Source organism: Protomyctophum bolini, assembly GCF_963924005.1.
Source record: "Protomyctophum bolini genome assembly, chromosome: 23".
Classification (NCBI taxonomy): Eukaryota; Metazoa; Chordata; class Actinopteri; order Myctophiformes; family Myctophidae; genus Protomyctophum; species Protomyctophum bolini.
The window spans coordinates 23,066,607-23,080,711 of NC_137884.1; positions in this window are offsets into that span (position 1 = coordinate 23,066,607).

Below are 14,105 nucleotides of genomic sequence, written 5' to 3' on the forward strand. Positions count from 1 at the left end.
ATGACTGAGTTGGCCAGACGTATTTTCAAAAGTCACCCGTCACATCTTTTTTTTATCTCGACACGCCATCCATTTAACCCATTCTGAACGGGAACCCGTTTTGGTGTCAGCATCGTGTTATGCTTTAGCTATTGAAAAATAGCAGATCTACAAGCTCATATCGCGCCACCGAGTGGCGCGATACGAGCTTGTAGGTCTGCTATTTTTGAAAAATTCGAAGAACGACTGACATTTTTAGAATCTGATCTCAGGTCAGAATGGGTTAATCAGACCAGCGTGTGTCCAGTGGAAACCTCGTATGAATCTGATCTCAGGTCAGAATGGGTTAACAGATATTATAATAGGGCTGCATCATGCCGCCCAATTACTTGCATGCAGAACTACCGGGTTTCCTGTTGCCAGATTCAACACGAGCTCATATAATGCTGGGCCGAGGTCCAAGACAAACTAATTATTATCGTTAAAACGTGAGCGGAGCAGCTCGGCTGCGGTTTGCCAAACTATTTACCACGTGAAGAAAGACGCGCCACGCCCGTACGGTGCATAATATATACATGGTGGAATACCATCGCGTCGCAACCGTGAGCTTGTAGATCGGCTGTTTTCAAATGCCTGAAATGTATATATGTATGTATGTATGTGGTTAATGTAATAATAATCACAATCTACAAAGTATAACTATAGCAACTCAAGTTTTAAATAATTGTAGCGGAGGATCACAATAACATTTGGATCCGAGATGTAGCGGAGTATAGAAGTAAAAGTATTGCAAATTGGAAAGTATAGGCCTATACAAATATCTCCAAAATGTACTCGAGTACAGTACTTAAGTTTACTTTCCACCACTGACCATTACATACCAGGAAGACCTTCGGTGCACGAGCGTGCATGCGTGAGAGTTTAAACAAGACACGTGCAAAAAGTATGTTCATTCTTTGACAATGTGTGTGCAAGCAGCAGCAGCAGCAGCAGCGTGTTTTCCTTCTGGGACTAAGGGTTGTGTACGGAAGCAAGGGAACGTGTGTGTAAGAAAGAAGAAAGAGAGAGAGAGAGAGAGAGAGAGAGAGAGAGAGACTATGGCGTCGGTCGGAGTAAACAAGAGTTGGAGCCAAGGTTAGTGAGGGAGGCTCTCGAGGGAGAGCTCGCTAACCTACAGTACCCACTGGGAACGTTTCCTCTGTTGGTTTTGTTGTGTGTGCCGTGCGTGTGTGTTTAGTGTCAAGCCCTACACACACACACACACACACACACACACACACACACACACACACACACCGGGTGTGCAGCGACACGGCAACGCCTGGAAAATAGAGCGTCAGGCGAGGCGTGAACGCGCGGCGGACGCCGCGCCCGGTGTGCGATAGGTTCATTGAAAATAACGGAGGCGGCTGTTTTATGACGCGCGGCGTTCACAGACGGTGTGTGTGTTCATGGGGCTTCACATTGCCCTTATTTGCTGCAGTCTGCAGAGTTTTATGGATGTTATAGAGACTCTTTTATTCGATGTGAACTTTATTTATTTTGTATAGGTATTATTATAATTATTATTATATTTGTATTATTTGTGGCATGTTTCATTACAGCTTAGTTAATTCCTCGCGGTCCGTTCAGCAACATTTTATAGAGTTATTGTGAGAGTCACTATTTTGACCCCGACGTTTGAAGTCTCTGTCTGTACGTATATCTGTGCGAGTGTAACTCCAGAACCGAGTCGGTCGGACCCACGGTGGTCCAGAACGGTCCACAAAAGGCCTCTGCCCGGGTTCTGGACAACAGGGCCCCTGCCCGGGCTCTGGACAACAGGGCCCCTGCCGGGCTCTGGACAACAGGGCCCCTGCCCATGGTCCATATATGGAGCTGGCCTGTTCTGACATCACAACACTCCATATTTGGGCATGACTGAGACAGAACTCCATATACAGGAATAAAGGGACACAAGAGAGACAGATACATAAATCTCCATATATGGGTATATGAAAGGGACACAGACAGATGGGTGGAACGGGTACTGTGACACGGGTACAACGGGTATTGCATAGCCGGGTCGGGCATAGATCTCCAACGGGCACCGGTCTAGTACTGCGTAATGGCTGCATGCATGTGTGTGTGACTGTGTGTGACTGTTTGTGACTGTGTGTGTGACTGTGTGTGTGTGTGTGTGTGTGTGTGTGTGTGCTTGCTTGCTTGCTTGCCTGCGTGTGTGTGTGTGTGCGTGCATTCCGGCATGAGAATGACTTCATACATATGCATAAAGGAGTAAAGCAAAGAACCCAGCCGTGACCCGTGAAACCGGCCAGACATCTGATCCGTCTGCTTCTCACTCGCTCCTAGTTCCTCTCTTCTGGAGTTAGACTACATCATTTCAACAGGTTGACAGCAGGTAACCTGGCTGGTCTGGGGTCTGTGTTTCCCAGGAGTATCACTGGTGTATATTAGTGTCTTTGTTTGTTTCTCGTATATATATATATATATATATATATATATATATATATATATATATATATATATATATATATATATATATATATACACACAGTATATGCGCTTTTGTGTTTAATTAAAAAATAATAGTTGTTCCTTTTGGACTATCCCCGTCACTTTTTGGCAATTCCCTCTGCTCTCCAGCCTTGGCCACGCCCGCACGTGCACACGCACACACACACGCGTCTGTGTTACATCATGGAATGCTTGTCCAGGAAGGACACCCCACAGGGCTAAAACAATAAAATCACTTAATCTTTTGTTAATTAACACAAATAACCCTTGGATGAAACAGTGCCTTAAAACGTGTCTGGAATCAGTCTTTTGGGATTGCAACGAGGATTTGTTAGTCATGGGGACTGCACACCACACACACACACACACACACACACACACACACACACACACACACACCCTTCAGGTGTGTATTTAGCAACATTATCATATATAGTTGGAAAGGAAAGGTACTATGTTTACCCAGGGTAACTGGACTAAGCTCAAGAACTTGTTTACAGCCAGGCCCTGCTCATAGAACATTTCATGGTTTCAAGCTTTTGTGAACACCCTGGCCCGTCTTGATTGAGTATAGATATTTGATATTCAGATATCCCCCCCCCCCCCCCGCCCAAAAACTATATTAAAAAAGAAGAAAAAAGTAATTGAAAAAACACAGGCCGCTCACATTATTAGACGGACAATAACGGAACCATGCAAGGATGGTGTTTTCAATTAATCTATCTATCATGTTTAAAATGGAGTTTGAAGTTACAATATATGATAATATAATGAACAAATACCTATTATAAGTTACCAGGAATGTAATTGCACATACAGTAATTATGGTCCCGTGAATAGCCCTACAGGTATAACTACTGTTCTGTTGTTGGAAAAGTACTGTATATGCACTGACCGCCGAAGCTTTCCAACTGAATAATATTTAAACAGGCCTGTACGGTGAAGCAGCTTTCTGCTTCTACAATTTACAATTTAGGCATTTAGCAGACGCTCTTAATCCAGAGGGATTTACATTAACCCATTCTGACCGGGAACCCGTTTTGGTGTTATAGCATCATGTTATGCTTTAGCTATTGAAAAATAGCAGATCTACAAGCTCATAGCGCGCCACCGAGTGGCGCGCTACGAGCTTGTAGGTCTGCTATTTTTTGAAAAATCGAAGAACGACTGACCTTTTTAGAATCTGATCTCAGGTCAGAATGGGTTGATCAGACCCAGTGTGTGTCCAGTGGAAACCTTGTATGAATCTGATCTCAGGTCAGAATGGGTTAAGAAAGAACAAAAAAGCATGGGAATACATCACATAAAAAGCATTTATCATGAAACATGCGTAAGCTAAGAACGTAACAGTGGAATATCTATATAATGAAACTAGTATACATATATACTATACTATGCTATACATATATGTACTATGACGTGCTATGACTACATGCAATGCAATTATACTGCTGTCTACATAACATGCTATAAGTCTGTATCAAATGCTATCTAAGGGGGTGGGGTAAGTGCTATGGGCCATGATGGAGTCTGAAAAGGTGGGTTTTCAGACTACGGCGGAAGATTGGGAGTGATGCTGCAGTTCTGACTGCAACGGGAAGTGCATTCCACAGTTTTGGAGCCAGAAGGGAGAAGAGTTTGGAACGTGTGGAGCGGTGTCCCGCCGTTCTTAGTGAGAGGGTACTTCCAGCTTCCCTGCGTTGGCCGACAGCCTGGAAATACCCTTGCGTAATCGCCCCTCAAACATCGCCGCGCGTCCAACATAAACACACACCTCTCATTGATAATGAGCGTCAGACGCTGCCCGTCTGAAAAGGTCTTAACCCCTCACAGGACTATATGACTTGGCTTAAGCTCCGCCTCCACAAAAGCAAACAGGCCACAGTGCTTCAGCACCATAGACAGCACCGTTACTCTGACGCGTTTGACGACATTTAGCCTTTCAGACCCATGAAAACATCATATTTTGGCCCACATTCCCATGCTGTATTGATGTGGTTTGTGGTACCATTTGGAGAGAGAACAGGCAAACGTTGACCAACATAACGATTATTCTACATTTCTCTAATTGTGTCGACTTCTTGTATAAATGAATTAATGCAGATGTTTAACAATAATTTAACTCTTGAGAGCGTACAGGTCCATTTTGGTTACCAACTCTCCATCATTTAGCTGGTGGACCACCTGGAACCCCCTCAAGGACCACTGGTTGAAAACCACTGCTTGACATAATGTGTCAATGACAAGCAATAATGTACAGATCATTTAACGTGATGTGTGTTTCCGGCCACTTCAAGTGCACATACTATAGCACGTGACTTTGCGTACCTGTCATCCCACAGATTTTTCAAATATTATTTTAAACCCGGTAACCATACCTCGCAATAGGAGGTGACGTCTGGAGGATGTCATCGCCAAACAGGTGTCAGAGTCTCGGTAGGCACGACCATCTCTCTCTGCAGGCCTGGCTTCTGCGAAGAAGAGGTTTTATTCAGTTTAACAGAGTGCATTGTTACACAAAATATACAATTGCCCCAGCCTCGACGACATTACAGGCATATGCAAAGGCTAAATATGTAATTTAGATAGCATTTTATGTAGACATAGCACTCTACAGGGTGGAAGCAGAGAAGAGAAGAGAAGAGAAGAGAAGAGAAGAGAAGAGAAGAACATTTTTTCTGCACTTGAAACAGTTCATCAGATGTGTGCTAATGGTCATTATGTTTTCATATTCACTATGCCGGCATTTGACATTCTGTTCATCTTCCCCTCCACCCCCTCCCTGTTATTTAAATCTTGTCCATACTTTGAGTTGAGGAAGGGGAGTGCAGACAGACCATGCACAGCTGTTTTCCTTGGAGAGGTTTTCCTTCTCTCTCTCTCTCTCACTCTAATAGTTGACATTGGACAGCATCTTGTTAAGTGCAATATACTTGTATAAGTTGGAATGAATCAGATACAAATCAAGACAAGAAGGGAGGCGCGCGTACACACGCACGCACAGACGCACGCCGGCACCACTTAATCCAGACACGTCTTGTCTGATCATTCTAATACCCGGCACACAGAACACTGCCGCTGAGCCTTTGATGTGATGCAGGGTGGGAACATTGTAATGTTTAGGATGTCTTCTCTCACTCTCACGTCAGCCTCTAACTCCATGCCATGCTTACAAAGCCACGATGCTCAAGAGTTGTTCTTTTACACGCACCACTACTGGCGACCCGTGAAGGCAACTTTATTGACGACTTTAGTAACGACCTATAGTCATGAATGGCTGCCTCCTGTCCTGGCGACCTTATAGTTTGTAAAAACGTGTACGTCACCAAAAGGAGGGCGGCGTCTGAAAAGCTAGATGTGCCATTTTTGTCTGATTTAAACTCTAGCCCGACACCCACAGCCACAATACCAGAGGGAGCGACCTGGTACCGCCCACTTTCAAAACAAAGATGGGTAAATTCTCCTTCTACAACACGGAATGCCCGGACTCCCTCCCTCAAAACAATGCAGATCACTTACAGGCTTTTAACACAGGCCTCAAAATCTGTACATACAGATACATGTTGTTATTCTTGATTGTATAACAGGTCGTTTCGAGGAAGCAATCTGATTGGTTGAAACGGATTCTAGCCGTGGATCAAACCAGCACTGTTCACCACCTAATCAAAACAAAGAATTCAGCCGCTCTGTTCTCCCAGAGCGCTATAGCAAACTCGGTGGCTAGGCTAGCTAGTTTCTTGGGACATTTGTGGTCGTAGTGACTACATCTGTCATTCTTTTTTTTTTTTTTTTAGATAGAATTGTAATATTACACTCGAGGGTGTGGTTTAACGTGATTATTGCCACTTCAGTGATGCTTGCTTACTGCATCACTGTCGTGGCAATAATCACGTTAAACCACACCCTCGAGTGTAATATTGCTTAATTGTATAGGACCCAAATGGAAACTTGAAGACTGAATGAAGACTTTTTTTGAGTGTTTGACTGTACTCTGTTGCTGTTTTCACATTCATGTTCAATATAAACCAATCAATATTGGGGTGCATTACAGCTTGTGTTGTATAGAGAATATAGGTTGCTACCTTCAGGAAGGAGATATGGTGTACCAGCATACAACAAGGTCAGACTAAAGAGGTCCTTTGTCTACCAGTCGACCTTGAGGCTTAATCAGGAGATGTAGTAGCCACAGGATAATCTAAGCGGTGGATATTGCTCATGTCTTTATGTATGTAAATTGTCTTGTTCTTTGTGTTTTGTACATGTTATGCATACTTGGCTGCTGTGTCGCAAGACAAATTTCAGTGTGAACTGACAATAAAGTACTATATCATATCATATCATATTACGGCAGGGGTTCTCAACGTGGGGTTCCGGGGACCCCCGGGGGCCCTTGAGGTTGTTGCAGGCGGTCCCCATGCATTGCATGCAGCTAAATGAGTTAATGTAACATCGATGACAGTTTAACAACTTTAACCTTACAGCTATAAAAAGAAAGGAAAGAAAGACAAATGTTGAACAAACTATATGTTGACATGTGTGCGCGCACACACACACACACACACACACACACACACACGCACACACACACACACACACACACACACACACACACACACACACACAAGTTGGTTTAAGACAAGCAGCTCCATATTCACAAGAAGTCTTTCTACAGAGGAGAATAGACAGGATGTCAGATAGGCTTTGTGCATTGGCTTTGTGTGTGTGTGTGTGTGTGTGTGTGTGTGTGTATATGCGCTCGCGCGCACCTTCAAATGCTACATGTATTTGCATGTGTCTGTTGCGTGTGCTTACATTTGAGGCTGCATGGGTGTGGGTCTAAGACATCCAAACACTCGTGTGTTTGCGTGCGTGTTTGCGTGCATGCATATGTGTGCGTGTGTGTGTGTGTGTGTGTGTGTGCCATATGTCAACACACAGATTTAGCAAAACCTGCTTGCTGAATGGCAAAGCCCTCCTATACCAACTTAGCCTTGTGGAAAACATTTGTTCAAGACGTACTGCTGAGTCGTAAATAACACGGAACATGTTAAGGAATCGATGATGAACACAAAGACTGGCAGCTCTGTTTGATTTGACTTCAAACAATATCGGGAGGATTAGTGCAGTTTTCCAAGAACTGGATGATATGACATTAAATATATATATTTTTTATGTATATATCTTTAACCCATTTTGAGCGGGAACCAATTTGTGTTTAGCATTATGTTATGCTTTAGCTATTGAAAAATAGCAGACCTACAAGCTCATAACGCGCCACCGAGTGGCGCGCTACGAGCTTGTAGGTCTGCTATTTTTGAAAAAAACTGTCAAAAGGATGTATACAAGACATTTTTAGAATCTGATCTCAGGTAGTGGTCGAGAACAAACACTTTGAACCCGTTCCTTTTTGTCGTTTTGACTTTGCCGAACACCAATCTATCTGTAGTGCAGAACGGGTATAACAACACCGCAATGTGCATTACAACAAAACCACGCCAACGCAACAACGCGGCCGGCGGCATTACGACAATCAACACGACTAGCAACAACTTGGACAGACACGTCACGCATGCAGAGCGTAACAGCAGGCAGGCAGCCTTGTTAGCTGTCTGACACGCACTTATACACACAGCCATATACACGCGTAATCCATTACAGCTGTGGGGAGCTTAATGCAAGCCAGGACACTGACTGCTGCAATTCTGTCTCATCTGAACAGTTATAGGCAAGCCTGGCGGGGTGCACATACACATACACACACTCATACGTGCAGAGACGCACGCACGCACGCACACTTTTATGTTACTTCCCGGCATGATGAAACACTGTGAATGACAGTGGTGATGCAATTTCCTTTTTTTGTTCCACAAACCCTAAAAGAAAAAGGAGTGTCCCTCGTCCATTGTTCTTGTTGAAGTGTTAAAGTCACGTACGTTACGCGTTTGCAGGTGCACGTCGCTCCCTGAACAGTTAGTGTGTGTGTGTGTGTGTGTGTGTGTGTGTGTGTGTGTGTGCGCTCTACTGTGCAGTTTTTGTGTGCATATCAGGTTGTATAGTGTATATTAAAGATGTCTCTGTTGTCTTCCCTGTGTATTTTTGGTTTCTTCCTGAAAGCTGAAAGCCTTTGAGTAAAAAGGCCCAATCGAACAAATAAAAAACATAATTTTAACACTTTCTGTACACTTTATTGAAAGAAATCTTCCTCCTATAGTATAATCATAGTACCTGAGGATCATGTTTTAGGGGGGACCACGGCACTCCATCTTTTAAGCGCTTGTTCGTGAAAAACTGAAGTCAGAAGTTATAGTCTTAATACAATATATATCACCCACAAACACCTGTAGCCTACTAATACACAGCTGTGTGTGTGTGTGTGTGTGTGTGTGTGTGTGTGTGTGTGTGTGTGTGTGATCCTGATATTCACAGCAGAACAATATTCCCCAGCTGAGCTAAACTAAAGTATTCTGTTGACCCAACCCCTGTATGAGGTCACATGATGAGCTGCCAGACTTGGCGCTATAAAGACGGTATATCTTATTTATTTGGTGATCTTTCGATTGTATAAAAGTGTATCAGAATATAATTATATATAATGGAGAACATCTTTATTTTATTTAAAAAAAAGGTCTAAGATCTAAGATTCAAAACAGTATCGGGACAGTTGGTAAGCTGACCAAATAAACAATTCAACAACACAATTCATACTTTGAATAATATCATCGTTCAATTTCAACAAATGAATAAGAAAACATGTCCAACTAGAAAAAGTGCCCTTCTGGGCACAGGTCTCCACCAGGAGGAGAGGACTGTGTGAGATGTTTGGCAAAATGTTTAGGAGTAATATAAACATGTTTTTTTTGTTTTCGTTTTTTGCAATTGCAATTTTCTTCATTTTGTTGAGGAAATGCAGAGCCAGATCACTCATAGCATCTCTGAGGGTAGAATTCTGGATGAGGGGACAGGGGGGTTCTCCCCCCTCTGAGGGGACAGGGGGGTTCTCCGCCCTCTGAGGGGACAGGGGGGAGAAGCCCAGCATCTCCAGGGAGCCAGGGGTGCACTGTTGCCCCGGCAGCCAGCCTGCCGCCGGGCCGAGAGCTTACTAGACAGAATGTTTCACCATGTCCATAGCTATACATCTTTCAACACCAGTTCACCACTCTCTCTATATCCTTCACTTTCTCTTTCTACTAACCATCTCTTCCGCTCTTAACCCATTTTGGGGCGGGAACCCCTTTTGGTGTTTTAAATATTGTTATAATTTAACTATTGAAAAATAGCAGATCTACTAGCTCATAGCGCGCCACCGAGTGGCGCGCTACGAGCTTGTATAGGTCTGCTATTTTTGAAAAATCGTGAAAATGTGGCGCAAATCTTTGAATAAATATTCTTTCAGAGCGAACGTTTTTTTTTAACTCAAATCTTTGCTTCTGGGGGTGGTCTCTGGAACAACATATTTTCAGATGGGGGTCGGCGGCCAAATACATATATTTTTGGGGGTCCTTGACATGAAAATGTTTGAGAACCACCGACATATAGAAACATGGGGTTTTTCAGAAAACTGTCAGGATTTAGAAGACATTTGTAGTATCAGGTCACAATGGGTTAATTCTGTCCATTCAAGTCGGAAACACTTTCACTTGCCACTAATCCCATGACTCAGTGTTTGTTGTGTGTTCCTGCCTTTCCTCCACCTTCCCTATAAGGTTCACCCACGGTAATGACTATATACTGTACATTCCATTCTCCTGAGTCCTGCTTTCCTCCCATTAAACTGTCATTGTGATCATTGTGATCATTGTGATCATCGTCACTTGGGGGCGACTTGACAGCGGCTCCTGACGGTCTCTGACTCAGGCAGGACAAATCCATTCTTGTATGCAAATCTGACCACAGAGCCCATGTTCACGTGATTGCTCATGAGAGCTGTTATCTTGGACCAGCTGAAACCTCCGAGGTGTCATTGGCTGAAAAACATACGTCAGGCATGCTCAATATTATCCGACACAGAATGTGGAGAAACGCCTTTTTGATTTGTATCACTATGTGAATTGGGAGATTAGCAGAGGATAAAATGGTTATAAATAGTAAATGTAATTATATAAAAAAAAGACTCCCATGACAGACAATCAGCAATGTTACTTGTTGGCAATGCATTTCACATAAAGACATACGTCAGGCTGACAAGGTCAATCCCAGGTTCGAGTTAGTTCTTCTGTGGGGGAACAATTAGATAAAGTCTAGACGCATGTTGCTTTTATTGTTCCACTGAACGAGTCATTAATTAAAGGCGTTTCATATTTTTTCGCTATCTTCGTGTTTTTCTTTGTTTTGATATCTAAAAAGCACCTGTTATTCATCCATGCAGTACCAGTTCTTTATGCTTAAGCACATACAGGCTTTATGAATGACATTCAGACTGAGAGCCTATATCTTTGATCTGTTTGAATGTCCTCTGGGCTTTTAGGATTACAGTCCCATGTTGAAACGGTCTCTTCTGGAAGGCATGAACACTACCTGATGTGATGTCTCACGACAACAGCAGGGGGGACCTAAGGCTGTCCATGTTGTTACTGCAGAGTGGAGAAAGAAAGCTCCCATTAAGCGCCACTAAGTTCCACTCTTAAGTTCCCTGTTAATCCGGGCCTGGCTTTCGCAACGCTTCCGAGAAGTCCAGCGTGCGTGCAGATGCTAGACATATACTGTACATACAGTATATATAGTGCACCTGCGGGTCCACTTTCGGTTGTGTGTGCGTCGATGAAGCATATATAGTCTCCTCTAACGTTTCACTCGCTGAGCTTGATTTTACTGCTCCCAAAGACGAGATCTGGACGAGATGATTCCTCTTTCCTGGACATGCTGAACGGTATGACCTTCCAGGCATCGGTCCACCTCCAGATGTTATCCAGGCCTTCGTGTTTAGGGCCTGCTGCTAGTGTTGATTTTGACAGCAAATTCTTTTGAATAGAATTCCATTCAGTTTTAGTCACATTTTAGTCCTCAGGCAACATAACACAGATGAACTCGGGGGTTGAAAATAGCAGACCTATACTGTACAAGCACTACATTTTAAAGTTTTAAAGTTTTAAAACTAAAACTAAAAATGTTTGTCTAGTTTTTATTTGTTAAATTGTCAGTATATTTAGTTTTTTGTTTTAGTCATCGTAGTATTTATTTTCGTCAGTAAGTCGTAGTTCTTAGTCGACGAAATCAACCTACACTTTTTTACACGTTTCCTCTCCACATTAATTGGTTCTTCTCAAGACAGAAATTAAGGATCCTTAAGGAACCCGTTAAAAACCATCAAATCAAAGTTTATTTATAGGGCACATTTACATAGACCGAAGCAAACAAGTAAAAGTAGTAAAAAAGTTAAAGCAGAAGTAGCCTGCATAAGAAGGGTATATGCATACTAATCAAACAATGTTAAAAGCCAGGGAGAAAAAGTGGGTCTTTAGAAGAGATTTAAAAATACCCAGGGACTTCCAAAAAACGCTACCAGAGCATCAAATCTCACACCACCCGTCTCAGTAACAGTTTCTACCCCCAGGCAGTCAGGCTGCTGAACCAGCTGACCTTGAACTGTATTGCACTGTTTTGTCACTTCACTTTCTTGCACTATAGATGTTTGTTTATGTCCTATGTATGTAAGACTGAGTAGTGCTCTGAGCTAAAAAAAATCATTGTATCTATACACATGACAAATAAACCTGAACCTGAGCCTGACTGGGCAAAGCAAATGGGAAGAGGCAGGGCATTTTATAGTGTGGGACCGGCCACAGAGAACCATCTTGCTGACTATGGGTGCGTTCGGAAATGCGCCCTGAACGCACTGGTGTGCTCTGCTCTCTTGTCGTTAGTTTATTCAGTGCACTCGATGCGTTGTCGTTCGAAAATCCAGTGTGCTGCGCACCGGGTGTGCCGAGTGCCCGCACTGAGCGACCCTACCCTGAAGCTGGGGTTGTCCACTGAGCGACCCTACCCTGAAGCTGGGGTTGTCCACTGAGCGACCCTACCCTGAAGCTGGGGTTGTCCACTGAGCGACCCTACCCTGAAGCTGGGGTTGTCCACTGAGCGACCCTACCCTGAAGCTGGGGTTGTCCACTTAGCGACCCTATACCCTGAAGCTGGGGCTGTCCACTGAGCGACCCTACCCTGAAGCTGGGGCTGTCCACTGAGAGACCCTACCCTGAAGCTGGGGTTGTCCACTGAGAGACCCTACCCTGAAGCTGGGGTTGTCCACTGAGAGACCCTACCCTGAAGCTGGGGTTGTCCACTGAGCGACCCTACCCTGAAGCTGGGGTTGTCCACTTAGCGACCCTACCCTGAAGCTGGGGCTGTCCACTGAGCGACCCTACCCTGAAGCTGGGGTTGTCCACTGAGAGACCCTACCCTGAAGCTGGGGTTGTCCACTGAGCGACCCTACCCTGAAGCTGGGGTTGTCCACTTAGCGACCCTACCCTGAAGCTGGGGTTGTCCACTGAGCGACCCTACCCTGAAGCTGAGGTTGTCCGGTGTGAATGCGACTTTGCGTCACAGCTGTGGTCGTTCGTAAATAAGGCACACTGAACACACTCTGTGACGTCACCGCCCACCACACTCAACAAACTGACCACATTCCCGGTGCACATTTCCGAACGTGCCCTATTATGAATGCGAGATGGAGGATGACGGCTTTAAAGGGGAATACCACTCATTTTCAACATTTGTCATGTCATTAATATACCTTAGAGCTGTTGTGTGGAAATAATGAAAAAGTCCCCCCATTCTGTGTTTCCTAGAACTGGAGGTCTTAAAAAAATCATTAACATGGTGAAACACATCTTGATATAATCAAGATGAAACACAGAATGGGGGGACTTTTTTTTAAATTATTTCCACACACCGCGCTAAGGTATATCAATGCCATAGTACAATGTTGAAAATGAGTGGAATGCCCCTTTAAGCAGTCACACCTGGCCTGAGTCAAACTAGAACTGGACTCAGAGCTGCAGGCTGCGCACCTGTTGTGCATGGACTTGATCAAGGGCACAACAGGATACATCAGTCATCTCCACAGACACTAAAGAGAGAGAGCCTCTGTCCGTCCGGACAGTGCATGGAGAGCTACCTGCTGTCCTGTGTACAGTAATATTACTGTGAATGATTCCCTGAACTGAGAGGAATAAACCAGTCTACTTAACCCATTCTGACCTGAGATCAGATTCTAAAAATGTCTTCTATACATCCCGACAGTTTTCTGAAAAAGCTATATGTTTCTAATGTCAGTCGTTCTTCGATTTTTTTCAAAAATAGCAGACCTACAAGCTCGTAGCGCGCCACTCGGTGGCGCGCTACGAGCTTGTAGATCTGCTATTTTTCAATATAGCTAAAGCATAACATAGTGCCAACACCAAAAGGCGTTCCCGCCCCAAAATGGGTTAAGAAAGCTGCCCTGTGTTGTGTCCTTCCTTGCCCTCATGGGTGGTGGTGACTAGTTGGTCACAATGTACAGTATATGTACAGTAGAGCCTTTGAAGTGATACAGTATGAGGGTTCTTTTGAAGCATCACACCAGCATATCTAGACATGCTGCGTACACAGTGAGTATAAGCGATGCACTCAAAAGA